At 39.3% G+C, this 15,610-nt stretch overlaps 1 pseudogene; it reads left to right on the top strand.

Moving 5' to 3' along the window:
• Positions 1 to 309: 309 nt before the first annotated feature.
• LOC105036071 (probable inorganic phosphate transporter 1-4) lies at positions 310 to 14,998 on the top strand (annotated as a pseudogene).
• Positions 14,999 to 15,610: the final 612 nt, after the last annotated feature.

Raw genomic sequence — 15,610 nt, 5'->3', positions numbered from 1 at the left:
AGAATTCAAAGGAACTCAAATAGCAATAGAGCATGAAAGGAAGTTTGCTTGCAGCGACATATTTTCATATGAGAAAATATATAAAGTAAATTACAAAAATTCTCCTAAGGTTTGAGTTAATTACAGTTAAACCCATTATTTTTCAAAACCTACACTTACACCCCTAAAATGTAACGTCGTTAGTCAAACTATTTCAGAAATATAAAATGATCAAATTACCCTCCATTACAATTCCCTCATCAAGGGAATAAAATCAATAAAGGTGATGAGGTTCTTAAAAAAAGAAAGAAACAAAGGAGATGAGATGGGATGTCCTTGTTATCTGAGCCTTCATCTCTGTCCTTGTATCTGATAGCAATTGTCGGACTCTTTTGTCTAGTGGAAGAAGAAGAGAGGGAGAAGATAGCTAGAGACCAGCTCCAGGTGCTGAACACACTAGATGTCACTAAGACCCAATGGTACCACTTCACGGCAATTGTTATCGCTGGCATGGGCTTCTTCATCGATGCCTATGACCTCTTCTACATCTCCTTGGTGACCAAGCTCCTCGACCGAATCTACTACTTCGACCCTGCATCTAGTACTCCCAGCTCGCTCCCATCGAATGTGTTGGCCGCCGTCATGGTGTGGCCTTCTGCAACATGCTCTCCGACCAGCTCTTCTTTGGGTAGCTCCACGATAAGATGGGCCAGAAGAAGGTCTATGGCCTCACCCTCATGCTCATGGTGGTCTGCTCCCTCGCCTCCAGCCTTTCCTTTGGCCGCACTGCCAAGGGAATCATTGCCACCCTCTGCTTCTTTCGCTTCTGGCTTGGCTTCAGCATCAGTGGTGACTATCCGCTCTCTGCTACCATCATATCTGAGTATGCCAACAAGCACATCCGCCATGCATTCATCGCTGCCGTCTTCGTGTTGGGAATAGTGTCCCAAAGCCAATCGTCAGTTTGTGACGGTTGTGCTCATTTTTTGTATTTGTACATGAATTATGAATTAATAAAAATTATTTTGATATTTTTCATCACAAAATATTTCATCTTCTAATGAACTCCTATGTTGTGGTGAAGTCCTTAGGACTATTTAGACTCGACAAAGGAGGATTTGTCGTTTAGTCCTTAAATCTGTTCGCGACCAAATGATACGTTGTTACTAAGGACGACAATGTTTATCAAGCATAGGTCATTGTGTGCCATATAGGTTGGTTGTCCTCTTAATCAATGAATGTGGAGACACTCGTATAGCATACAGGTGAGATGTAAGGGTACATCTGCACTGAACGTGACCAACTCCGGAGCTATTTCTGCTGTCAAGATTTGCTCCGATGGAATATGGGTAAAAATATCCCTCCGACCTCAGACCGCCACGGTGACTTGCAAGTAACTCACTGCACTTAGGCACTGGACTACCTAAATTTTTAATTCAGTGATGGAAGGCTGCTGGGTGTAGTCAAGTACTTGACTTGTCGGTGCGTGTGTCAAGATGGGATTGACCACTCCAGTTTAGGAGCTGTGTACAGTCGTGTTTCAATTTAACAAAATCTTGGTCAGGGTAGTCCTTGTGAGGAGTCACAGGACTGTTTGAGTTGAGCACGATTCGGATGATCTGATCAGGGTTAACAGTTTAACCCTGAGTCATCCTAAACACAGGGGTCAAAAGGATGAATTATACAGTAACCATATCATGTAGGTTCTGAGTGTTGCGACTGTGACTCTTCGATCTATCCGAACATCGGGTATCATTGCTAGATGGTCACTTCGATTAGTACAGGAATTGGTTCCTGTGCTACTGGCTTAAGTTCGAACCTGCGGGGTCACACACATTAGAAGTTCCTATCTGATCTGATGGCTGATGAAGAGTTCTAATGCTCGTGGACTATGAGTCCTATGTATCTAGACTCTGTGATGAGAATCAAGATTCTCTGATCATAAGTCCCACACATTTTGGATACCGGGGTCAAGAGTCCCACTGGTTTGGGATTCTTCAATCAGGGTTACATATCGATAAATTCTGATGCCCGATTACCCATCAGATTTGGACTCAATATTTATGAGAAATTTTATTAGTGATTTGATCACTAATTAACTCAATTTGATTGAGTAATTATTTTTGGATCAAGTCCAATTGAATTGGATTCAGTTGGGTTTGATCCGATTAGGTTAAGAGTTGACCTAATCGTCGAGATGGTTTGATCCATGATTTGATCAGGGTTGGCTTAATCAATTCCTGATTTGATTAGAATTTTATTGAGCCTAATTAAGCCTAATTTAGTTGGATTTAAATTAGTCTAATTGGACCTAACTTATTTGGTTCAATTAGGTTGGTTTAAATAATTAAACCATCTTGACCCAATCTCCATGCGCCACCTCACTTCCATTGCACCCATTTGAATTCATGAGAAGGAACTTCTCATGAATTTTTTCATGCTAAGCCCTCTCCACGCCCCACTTTAATGTACCAAATGAATGGATAAGAATGATTGGTTGGCCATTCAAATTCAAAATAAAGTTTGAATTTGAATGGGCAATCAATTATTGCACCTTATCCCTTTTTTTACGACCCATTTATTACATGAGAAAAGATTTCTCATGAAATCACTCCATGCACAATTTTAGCCACGCCTTAGCCTTTAGTGGATAAGGGATGAGTTGGTGTCCATTTGAATTTAAAATTTGATTTGAATTCAAATGTACAATTATTCATCTTTATCCTTTCTTTTAGATAAGATGTTTGACGTTGTTATAAAAGGAGATGAAGAAAGAAGATTTTTTGGAGAAAAATTTTGGGATGTGAGGAAGTCTTGTGCATGAGAAGGAAGTCCATATCCTTCCAAGAGAAAAAGAAAGAAAAGTGGGTGCAAGGTTTCCGGTGAGTTTCCTAGAGTTTTAGTCTGGGATTCGGGAAGTGAGAAAGTGAGCTACGAGTATCGTGAGCCCATAAAATCTCAGAAAGATCTTCAACATCCTCTCAAGCACGTCTGTTGATGATCCGAAGCATTCGAAGAATCGACAGACATCGATCGAAGGAATTCGATCAGCATCGACCGTCAAAAGGGCTCTACAACGAGCTAGCACTCGTGAGGAGTCGATCAGATCGGAAGCTTCGTATGGATGATCCGCAGAGGTCAGACATACTGTGTGACTACATCACGATGATCAGACTCTCCCGACGGTGATCAGATTGCGGCGATCTACTACCCGCACAAAGGTATTATGTTCTGAACATATTACAGTAAAGTATTTACTGTTCGAATTTAAATCTCAAATTTAAATGAATGCATGCTATATATCATATTTAGATCCTAGTGTAGGATAAATTTATATTAATTAATTAGATTAATTAATATTTTTCACTGTAAAATCATAATTTTGAAAAAGTTTTAAAATTATCATTTTACCCCTGCACTATTTTTTCCCACAAATGGTATCAGAGCGGGTTCTTAGATATGATATATATAGTTGCATGCGTAGATTAAGTAGTAATCTAAAAGTTTAAATTTAAATTTAAAATTTAAAATTTGAATTTTGAAAGTTGTTCGAAATTCAAAATTCAAAAATTTAAAATTCAAAATTTAAAATTTGAATTTTAAATTTGAAATTCAAATTCAAATTCAAAATTTAAAATTTTGAAATTTAAAATTTAAAATTTGATTGAAATTTCAAATTTGAAATTTAAAATTTAAAATTCAAAATTTGAAATTAAAATTGAAATTCAAAATTTTGAAATTTGAAATTTGAAATTTGTTTAAATTTGAAATTCAAAATTTAAAATTTAAAATTTAAAATTTAAATTTTAAAATTGGTATATTTAGATATACTTGATCCAAGTAGCAAGTAATCGAATTGGGTTGGTTGCCATGGCCGTCCGGTCATAGGAGAAAAGCAGGGTTTAAAGGCCCTCTCCTCCCATTCGATGGGGTCTCCTATGGCGGTAGGGGTGCCACTGCAATTATATCCATGCAGATGAAGCAGCGAAAAAATTAATTGTAAATGTTCAATTATGAAATTTATCATGAATGTGTTAGATTAGATCTAAAGAATATTCATGATTTATTTTGATTGAGTTATTTTCTGTTATGTAATTAGTAATAGGATTGTTATTTATGAAATGTGCTGATCTATTTGTGAAATGAGTCAACATATTTGGGAACAAAAAATAAAACCTTTCAAAATTTAAAAATTATTTTGAAATACCAAACCCTGACCCATCAGTCCAAATACTTAATTAAAAGAATTAAGTGTTGTCAGTAGGTCTAGAATTTGAATTAAGACCTAAGACAATTGCATAAATTTGTGGGTCAATGGGTTAGATGGATTAGATCCATAATTGGGTTAGACCTAAGGTAGCTTAAAGAAATGGACTAAATTAGAGTAATTGATCAAATCTAATCAAAAGTTGAATTAGATTAGGTCAAGGATACTCTAGACTCAACTCCAATAGTTGTAGTTGAATGGGTCCATGTCTTTAACTAGACCAAGATGGACTTAATTCATGGCTACGCGGTGGAACCCTATTTACTAAGTTGATCAAATTAAAACTAATAAATGGTTGGTGTCTAAGGTAAGTTTGGCAGTTTGACCAGTGATTTTAAGCGGGAGCTACTCGCAGTGATTCGATCTCTGATGAGTTAATGGCTTATCCCCACCACTGATCTCACTTACCTGGCCAACCTGGTGAATTAGATTTTGATTAGATCACTTGATGATTAGGGCTCACCCATGTCATTAGGTAAATCAGTGTGACTGATTTAGGTGCTCCTAATGCCAGCTTTAATTAAATCTTTTTTAATCTGACTTGGTGAAGTCAGTGGAGGATTGAAATTGGCTGATATTTTTTCTTCTCATCTATCCTTTAATAAAATCTTTAAAAATTATTAGGTCCCTAAAAATAATTAAGTTATATTGATAACTAAGTCATAGCCTCCCATTAAGTGAGTGATAATGAGTCCATTAGTTTAATAATCATTGGAGGCCCAAAGGCCTAGTGCTTATTGATTAATGAATTATCATTCATAATATGATAATTTGTTTGAGTCTTTCTGATGGTGGTCAGGTTGGCCGCCAAAGTCGGGCCTGATCATTTATTGGTCCGATTCACCAAATCAAATCATGTTAATAGTTGGACCTAACCAGATCTTTTCAGTGGAGGCCAAAGCCTACTGATTAGGTTCTGGGGCAAAATCAATTACTAGAAGTTGTTTAGAGAAACAACTGGTTATGAACCTACCCATAGATGCATATGGGTTGACCAACCAAAGTTGGGCTCGTGTGTAGTCTATATGGATTCTAGTACCCACTAAGGAATTAAAGTAATTCCTCGAATTGAGGTTGAGGCTACCAGTTCGTAAAAATACTGGGAGAAACTTTAGACTAAAGTCCAAGTCTTTAGTATTTATAATTTATGTACTAATAGAGGTCTGATTTTTTTTTATGCAGCTATGGCCACTACCCTGTCGCTCTGGTCATTATTAGATAATGACAAGCTCATGGGACCTAATTTCGATAGCTGGTATCGAAAATTAAAAATCATCCTTGAGCATGAATGATCCTTTATGTAGTAACGGATCCAGCACCTGAGGAGCCAGCCCCGAACGTTAGAGGGACGGTCCGAGACACTTATCAGAAGTGGCTCCACGACTGCACCACCGTTCGATGCATTATGCTGGCGGCAATGAATGATGAGTTCAGCCGCAGGTTCGAGAATGCCCAGCCGCAGGAGATGCTTCAAATGTTGAACGACTTCTTTGGCACGCCTGACAATGTTGAAAGGCACAAAACTAGTTGTGCCATTTCAATGCTCGGATGAGGGATGGAGCCTCAGTCACTGATCATGTACTGTACATGATCGAAATGATTGAGCCCTAAGTAAATTGGACTTTCCTTGCACGAGCAGCTCGGTAAGGATGCGATCCTTAATTCATTGCCCAAGTCCTTCCTCCCCTTCCTTACTCATTTTGGACGACAAAGCCTGCAGTGAACTACCACGGCTTGTTGGGTTACTGCAGAACTTTGAAAGGATCACCAGCTCCATAAGGAGTCGGTGAATGTTTGGGAGGATTTTCTTCTGATCGTCGACCCTTTAAGAAAGGAAAGAAGGAGAACAAAAAGAAGAAGAATAAGAAGTGCAGCTGCATGCTGGGACGTCTGCACAGGGTCAGACCAAGAAACGCAAGCCCGACTAGAGCCAGCGGAGTGCTTCTTTTGCAAGAAGAGGGGCACTGGAAGAGAAACTGTCCTCTATACATTGCCTTCCTGGACCGAACAGACCGAAGAAGAAGCAAGGTACTTATATGATAACACCTTGCAATTTTTCATTTGTGATACTACTGTCTGGGTATTGGATACGAAAGTCCTTATCATATTTGCAATTTGATGCAGGGTCTGCAGGTCAGTAGGAGATTTGATGAAGCGAGAGATTCCTGAACGTTGGAGATGGAAGCATAGTTCAGTTCTAGCATTAGGAATCATGAACCTTGTAATCAATTCTGAAACGTAATTCTAAGTGAATGTCACTATTGTCCAAGCTTTTTATTAAATATTATTTCTGTAGGCCTTTTGGCCATGAACGGTTATCAATTTTTAATAAAAAAAAATATTTGCAATATCATTTTGAATGGTGTTACAATATTTGTTGGACAACTTAATAATAGAATTTACTTTCTATCACAACCTGTTAATGTGGTTCAAACCTCCGATAAAATCCTAGAATAGATAATTGTCAGAAGTCTACCTTTGGCACTGTAGGTTAGGTCATATTAATAAGAACATGATAAATAGATTGCTTAAGAAGAATTCTTGAAATAGGTGATTGTGAATCACTTCCAACTGTGAGTCCTGTCTTCTTGATAAAATGACCAAATCACCTTTTACTGAAAAGGTGAGTGAGCCGGTGAATCTTGGGTCTGGTACATTCTGATGTATGTGGACCCATGAGCTCAAGTGCAAGAGGTGGATATTTCTACTTCATAACCTTCACAGATGACCTATCGAGGTATGGGTATGTCTATTTAATGAAGCATAAATCGGAGTGTTTGAAATATTCAAACTATTCTGAAATGAGGTAGAAAAAAAATGGAAAGTGTATTAAAACTCTTCGATCTGATCGAAGAGGTGAATATCTTTTCAATATTTTCTAACATATCTTAGGGAGAATGGGATTCTCTCTCAGTGGACTCCTCCTGGAACACCACAACATAATGGTGTATCTGAAAGGAGGAATCGGACCTTGTTGGACATGGTTCGATTCATGATGGGGTTTGCTGGTCTATCGATCTTCCTCTGGGGATATGCGCTCGAATCGGCTTGTTACTTCTTAATAGAGTTTCGAGTAAGTCTGTAATCAAAACGCCATATGAGATATGGATAGGACGTAAGCCAGTACTCTCGCACCTTAGGTTTGGGGGTGTCCGGCTTATCTTAAACATTTAATTACGGACAAGCTAGACCTAGGTCTAACAAGTGTAATTTTATAGGTACCCAAAAGAGACCAAAGGATATTACTTCTACCTAGCTGATGAGCAAAAAGTGTTTGTCAACCTTAAGGCAATCTTTTTGGAAAAGGAGTTCTTGGTGAAGGGACTGTTGCCTCTAAGATCGAACTTGACGAAGTTCGACAGATAAAAAAACTGACACAAGTTGCTGAACCTAAACCGGATTTGGTTAGATCAGATCCGGAGCCCATTGTTCAAGCACCCTTAAGGCGATCTGGTAGAGTACCACGTCAACCGGACAGATACTATGATTTCTTGGTCCGAGACGGCGATCTTATCGAACTTGATGAAAATGATGAGGATCCGATCACCTACATGGATGCAATGCAAAGACCTGACTCTGAAAAATGGCTAGAGGCCATGAAATCCGAAATGGAGTCCATGAAGGTCAATGATGTGTGGACATTGGTTGACCCACCCGAAGGAGTAAAACCATAGGGTGTAAATGGGTCTTCAAGAGGAAAGAAGTGCAGACGGAAAGGTGAAAACCTATAAAGCCAGTCTGGTTGCCAAGGGATATCGTCAACGTTATGGTATAGACTATGACGAGATATTTTCTCCTGTGGCAATGCTCAAATCCATTCGGATTATGCTTGCGATAGCTGCCCATCTGGACTATGAAATCTGACAGATGGATGTGAAGATAGCTTTCCTAAATGCAGAGCTGGATGAAGAGGTATATATGATACAACCTGAAGGATTCACATCCACAGATGAGTCTAAGGTGTGCAGGCTATAGAGGTCCATTTATGGACTTAAGCAGGCATCACGGAGTTGGAACATATGTTTTGATAAGACGATCAAGACGTCTGGCTTTGTTAAGAACGGAGAAGAGCCCTGCATTTATAAGTGGGCTAATGATCCAGTAGTAGTATTTCTTGTATTGTATGTGGATGACATTCTCTTAATCGGGAATGATGTTCCTGCATTACAGGGAATAAAGATTTGACTGTCGTCACAGTTCTCCATGAAGGATCTGGGAGAAGCTTCTACATCCTAGGGATGAGGATCTATAGGGATAGATCTAAAAGGTTGCTTGGTTTATCTCAGTCCACATTCATTGATACTATGCTGAAGAGGTTCAGCATGGAGAATTCCAAGAAAGACTATCTTCCGATAGGCCATGGAATTTTCTCTCGAAGAGGGATTGTCCGACAACACCTCAAGAGAGAGAGCGTATGGGTAAGATTTCATATGCTTCGGTAGTGGGATCTATTATGTATGCCATGACATGTACACGACCAGATGTGGCATACTCACTAGGGGTAGTGAGTAAATACCAATCTGATCCAGGGAGAATCACTGGAAGGTTGTTAAAACCATCCTGAAGTATTTAAGAAATACTAAGGACCAATGACTTGTTTATGGTGAATCGGACTTGAGACTTATAGGGTTTACAGACTCTAATTTCCAGTCTGATCACGATGACAGCAAAAGTGTGTCGGAATTTATTTTTACCCTTAATGGTGGGGCTATCTGCTGGAAAAATTTCAAGCAGCACATAGTGGCTGATTCAGTTTATGAGGTGGAGTATGTCGCTGCATCAGATGCTGCCAAAGAAGCGGTGTGGCTGAAAAAATTCATCACCGAGCTCGGAGTAGCACCTCCCTTGTTGGTCCAGTTCTGCTCTACTGTGACAGCTCTGGAGCCATTGCTCAGGCGAAGGAACCAAAGGCACACCAGCGGACAAAGCATATTCTGCACCACTACCATCTCATCCAAAAATTATGGATCGAGGTGACGTCGATCTTCAGAAGATCGATGGGAAGGAGAACCTGACTGATCCATTCACTAAAATATTGCGGTGAAGGAGTTCGACAACTACAAGTCGAAGATGGGTATTGATATTGCACCGATTGGCTTTAGGCCAAGTGAAGATTGTTGGGAATAGTGTCCCAAAGCCAATCGTCAGCCTGTTGACGGTTGTGCTCATTTTTTATATTTGTACATGAATTATGAATTAATAAAAATTATTTTGATATTTTTCATCATAAAATATTTCATCTTCTAATGAACTCCTATTTGTGGTGAAGTCCTTAGGACTATTTAGACTCGACAAAGGAAGATTTGTCATTTAGTCCTTAAATCTGTTTGCGACAAAATGATACGTTGTTACTAAAGACGAAACGTTTATCAAGCATAGGTCTTGTGTGCCATATAGGTTGGTTGTCCTCTTAACCAATGAGTGTGGAGACACTGGTATGGCATAAGATGAGATGTAAGGGTACATCTGCACTGAACGTGACCAACTCCAAGCTATTTCTGCTGTCAAGATTTGCTCCGATGGAATATGAGTATAAATATCCCTCCGATCTGAGACCACACAGTGACTTGCAAGCAACTCACTGCACTTAGGCACTGGACTACCTGAATTTTTAATTCAGTGACGGAAGGCTGCTGGGTGTAGTCAAGTACTTGACTTGTCGGTGCGTGTGTCAAGATGGGATTGACCACTCCAGTTTAGGAGCTGTGTACAGTCATATTTCAATTTAGCAAAACCTTGGCCAGGGTAATCCTTATGAGGAGTCACAGGACTGTTTGAATTGAGCATGATTCGGATGATCTGATCAGGGTTGACAGTTTAATCCTGAGTCATCCTAAATACGGGGGTCAAAAGGATGAATTATACAGTAACCATATTCATGTAGGTTCTGAGTGTTGCGACTGTGACTCTTCGACCTATCCGGACATCGGGTACCATTGCTAGATGGTCACTTCGATTAGTACAGGAATTGGTTCCTGTGCTACGGCTTAGGTTCGAACCTGCGGGGTCACACACATTAGAGGTTCCTATCTGATCTGATGGCTGATGAAGAGTCCTAATGCTCGTGGACTATGAGTCCTACGTGTCTGAGACTCTGTGATCGAGAATCAGGTTCTCTGATCATGAGTTCACATATTTTGGGTACCGGGGTCAAGAGTCCCACTGGTTTGGGACTCTTCGATCAGGGTTACATATCGATGAATTCTGATGCCCGATTACCCATCAGATTTGGACTCAATATTTATGAGAGGTTTTATTAGTGATTTGATCACTAATTAACTCATTTGATTGAGTAATTATTTTTGGATCAAGTCCAATTGAATTGGATTCAGTTGGGTTTGACCCGATTAGGTTAAGAGTTGACCTAATCGTCGAGATGATTTGGTCCCTGATTTGATCAGGGGTTGGGCTTAATCAATTCTTGATTTATTAGGATTTTATTGAGCCTAATTAAGCCTAATTTAGTTAGGTTCAAATTAGTCTAATTAGACCTAACTTATTTGGTTCAATTAGGTTGGTTTAAATAATTAAACCACCTTGACCCAATCTCCATGCACCACCTCACTTCCATTGCACCCATTTGAATTCATGAGAAGAACTTCTCATAAATTTTTTCATGCCAAGCCCTCTCCACGCCCACTTTAATGTGCCAAATGAATGGATAAGAATGATTGGTTAGCCATTCAAATTCAAAATAAAGTTTGAATTGAATGGGCAATCAATTATTGCGCCTTATCCCTTTTTTTACGCTCCATTTATTACATGAGAAAAGATTTCTCATGAAATCACTCCATGCATAATTTTAGCCATGCCTCACGTCTTTAGTGGATAAGGGATGAGTTGGTGTCCATTTGAATTTAAAATTTGATTTGAATTCAAATGTGCAATTACTCATCTTTATCCTTTCTTTTGGATAAGATGTTTGACGTTGTTATAAAAGGAGGTGAAGAGTGGGGCGTTAAGGAAGAAGATTTTTTGGAGAAAAATTTGGGGCGTGAGAAAGTCATGTGCATGAGAAGGAAGTCCATATCCTTCCAAGAGAAAAAGAAAGAAAAGAAAGAAAAGTGGGTGCAAGATTTCCGGTGAGTTCCCTAGAGTTTTAGCCTGGGGTTCGGAAAGTGAGAAAGTGAGCTACGAGTATCGTGAGCCCATAAAATCTCAGGAGATCTTCAACATCCTCTCAAGCATATCTGTTGATGATCCAGAGTATCTGAAGAATCGACAGACATCGATCGAAGGAGTTCGATCAGCATCGACCGTCAAAAAGCTCTACAACGACTAGCACTCGTGAGGAGTCGATCAGACCGAGAGCTTCATGTGGACGATCCGCAGAGCCAGACATGCTGTGTGGCTGCATCGCGATGATCAACTCTCCAACGATGATCAGATTGCGGTGATCTACTACCCGCACAAAGGTATTGTGTTCTGAACACATTACAGTAAAGTGTTTACTGTTCGAATTTGAATTTAAATTTAAATGAATGCATCTATATATCATATTTAGTTCCTAATGTAGGGTAAATTCATGTTAATTAATTAGATTAATTAATATTTTTCACTGTAAAATCATAATTTTAAAATATTTTAAAATTATCATTTTACCCCTGCACTGTTTTTCCCCACACTTCGCAATGCAGGACTTTGGCAACCTCTTTGGTGGAATCGTTGCCCTCATTGTCTCCACCATCTTCAAAGATAGCTTCAGGGCGCCTCCTTGTGACGTCAACCAAGCCACCTCCACCATCCCCCGGGCTGACTACGTCTGGCAGATAATTGTTATGTTCAACATCATTTCGATGGTGCTCACCTACTACTGGTAGATGAAGATGCCAGAGACTATCCGGTACACTACTCTTATCGCTAGGAACTCCAAGCAGGTTGCTGCGGACATGTCGAAGGTGCTCCAGTTGACATCATTGAGGAGCAGCAAACAATGGAGTAGCTCACTAGAAAATGATCGACGACTTCGGCATCTTCTTGAAGGAATTCGCCTACCACTATTGCCTGCACCTCTTCGGCACCGCTACCACCTGGTTCCTCCTCAACATCGTCTTCTATAGCCACAACCTCTTCCAGAAGGATATCTTCAGCATCGTTGGCTGGATCCCCAAGGCCGCCACCATGTGTTAGAAAATCGCTACGGTTTCATAAGTGAAGTTTAAAATTTTAAACATCTATGCAAGAAAATAAATAAATTAAAATATTTATAATTTATTAACGTACCAGATTAGATCTGAAAATTGTAGTAAGGATCTTGACACAAACATTCAACCATGATCTAAAATCTGAAAAAGAAAAACAATCACTAGTGAAAACAAACGAAGATCAGATCTCCATACTTTTAGATCTATGGATGTTCGGGATTTTGATCATAGCCGTGCATGCGTCCGGCCTCTGCTGGTATCCACATGGAGACGTCTGATCAGAATATCAGATTACCGATATGCTAGCATCTTACAGATCTCGTTCCTCAGCCTTGGATCTAGATCTCTTCTTCTATATCTCAAGAAGGAGATCGTTGCATGAACTTTTTCGTGCAGATCTGATGGGATCTGAATCAGATCATCATGAAGAGAAGAAGAACTCTTCTTCTCTTCTTTTCTCTTCTTAGATCTGATCACCATCAGATCTGAGTATTGGATAAAGGGGAGAAAAACAAGAGGAAGCGTTGGGAGAGAGTTGTGATGTTGTAAGAAAAAAAGTGCCTCAACCATCATGCACACCACCTCTCTTTTTTTCTTTTATTTTTGTCGCACACCCCTTATCCCTCATGCCCCAAAGGAGATAAGATCAAATCTTATCCAAATAGGCATGTGAGGCGTGGAAAAGAGGAAGGAAAAAATTGGTGCGCCATAAAGAAATCGATAAGATCTCTCACGCCAATTTTTAGTGCACACCATCTTTTCCAAAAAAATTTTGTCACACAAAATAACTCTTCCATGCCCCACCAAACTTTGATAAGAAAGTTTTCTTGATAAGGCATCTATTCAAATCAAATTTGGATAGATGTCCTAAAAGAGAGAGAGTCCCAGAAGGATGTTGGCGCCCCTCCTCTCTTCACGTGTGCAAGGAATTAATGGGCGCATCTCAACACGTGCCCTCTCCTTCTTGGCATGATATCTGAAAAGAGAGTCCTAGAAGATCTGAACTTTTCGAGTCATGATTCATCTGGTTCAAGTTGGATCTTAATCAAATTCAAATCGAGTTCGAAACGAGCTGAATTCGAAAAGACTGTCAAGCTCATTCCAATCAAACTTGAAATCTAAATTAAGTTTGGATAATTGAACCCAATTAGTATTAAATTAAATTAAATTTAATTAAATTAAATCTGATTTAAATTAATTAGAACTTAATTCATAATTTAATCAGTCTTAAAAAAATTATAATATTTGTAATTAAGTCCCTGCATTAATAATTAGCAGCTGCCAAAACTGTAATGATTACAAATTAGCAGTTTCTAAAATTCAAACTATCAATCTAATTGATAATTCGAATATGATCCAAGTCATTGATCAGTCATGCTCCTTTTGTGTATGACTCCTCAGGTTCTATTCTATTTGGTAGTGAGATATACTGGGATCTTCATCACAGTATCATCAAAAATTTTTTCGATAGGCTGAAATGATTCCAACTCACCTCAACAAAGATCATTGATCCGAAAACAATCTTAGTGAGTTCTCACGATCCGTCAGTGATGCCTAACAGCATGTAATGGCAATTAGCAGAACAGAAAAGATGAACTTCTAAGTACAGTTATCATGTGATATAATTTTTCTATTGTGAGTTCCGACGTGACGGAGGTTATGAAGAATTCGTCAAACCCCATCGTCAGTCATATACTAGATTGGCTCGACTCGAGTTCATCTGTGAATCTCCTGAAAACTCTTTCCAGTATTCACACTAACTCTAGCTAGAGATTTTCTGAACTCAGTCTTATGAATCGCATAGGACTTCTCCTTTTCTACCAAGGATGATAGATTTCATCCAGGTGTATCCTACTCCAAATAGCGAATCTGAACCTACAATAGCCAACATACACGCAATGATCCAAATGCTAGGGATCAAGAAAACGGCAGTCAAACTAAGTAGCCTCGCTGCGAACAGCTAACACATCGCAGATCAAAGGACTAGTCACACCACTGCAACATCGAGAAGACCACTGATGAGTGAGTAGACATCCAAGTGATTTCTCGTGTTGGTCACGCTTAATGCAAGTTATTCTCTAACAACCACCTGCACTCTCACCTCAGTGTCTCTATACCGCAGATTCAAGATTCATCTGTCCAAAAGGAAAGTGATCCATACACCGATCTCGAATGGATTGATCACTGTCCTCTGTGATGATGTTTCGATCAGGAGCATTTAGAAATTAATCACTAATGATGTATGTCTCAAGTTCTCAATATCTTGAGAATATATAAAATCATCTTTATTAATTTTTAAGACAAATCATGGACACATAAGATATGATTGGTTATAAAGACTGTCCATCAAGTACAAAACATGCCCTAGAGAAAAATATGTGTCAGTCAAGATTGGTTTCTAGGATACACATCTAACACCATGAATGCCCTCGAGGAAGTCTATAAGATTGCTTGCGCCCAGACCTTGATCGTCCTTTGCGGTGCCGTCCCTGGCTACTGGTTCACCGTCATGTTCGTCAACATCATCAGCTGGCTCAAGATCCAGCTTATGGGCTTTTTCATGATAATCGCTTTCATGCTTGGTCTCATCATCCCCTACCACCACTGAACTACCAAGGGCCACATCTCATGTGGAGCCCAAGCACATCATTCCTTTGATGGGACGACGAGAGCCTCATCACTTCATCTTAGATTTACCCTCCATTTTGTTCCCTTGATAGAAATCTGAATGATGGACGTAGCGAAGACTAGAGAAGAGAAAGGGAGAAGGATTTTTATCTTACTCATCCTTTGATAATATTTCGATCATTTTGAAAAAAATTAATTATATGGCACTTCAGTCCTATTTTGGGTTAACGGACGTCTAACAGTCGGGACTAAATGTAGGGTTAAAATAAACATCAAGGGCTTTAACATGGATTTTTCAAATCATTGAATTTAAGTATTATTTTGACTTAATCTCAAAAAAAATTTATAATTTATCCAAACATATATTTCTCAAAGACATGCATACAGTTGTCCCTGGAGAGGTGGGAACGCTACCGCTCTTTTTTTTTTTTGGTAAGTAAACGCTACCGCTTATTGTTGGAAGGTGTCAGGCTTCGGCGCTCGTTTAGTGTATCCACCTCTTTTCGCCTGTCAAGCGTTTAATTCGGACTACCATGGCGCACTCCAATCCATATGACAGTATAAAACTTGGGACAGCTAAAGCATGAATCAC

This window comes from Elaeis guineensis, chromosome 6 (assembly GCF_000442705.2).
Source record: "Elaeis guineensis isolate ETL-2024a chromosome 6, EG11, whole genome shotgun sequence".
Taxonomy (NCBI): Eukaryota; Viridiplantae; Streptophyta; class Magnoliopsida; order Arecales; family Arecaceae; genus Elaeis; species Elaeis guineensis.
The sequence above is the reverse complement of the archived record's forward strand: the minus strand, read 5'-3'. Positions and strand labels throughout refer to the sequence as shown.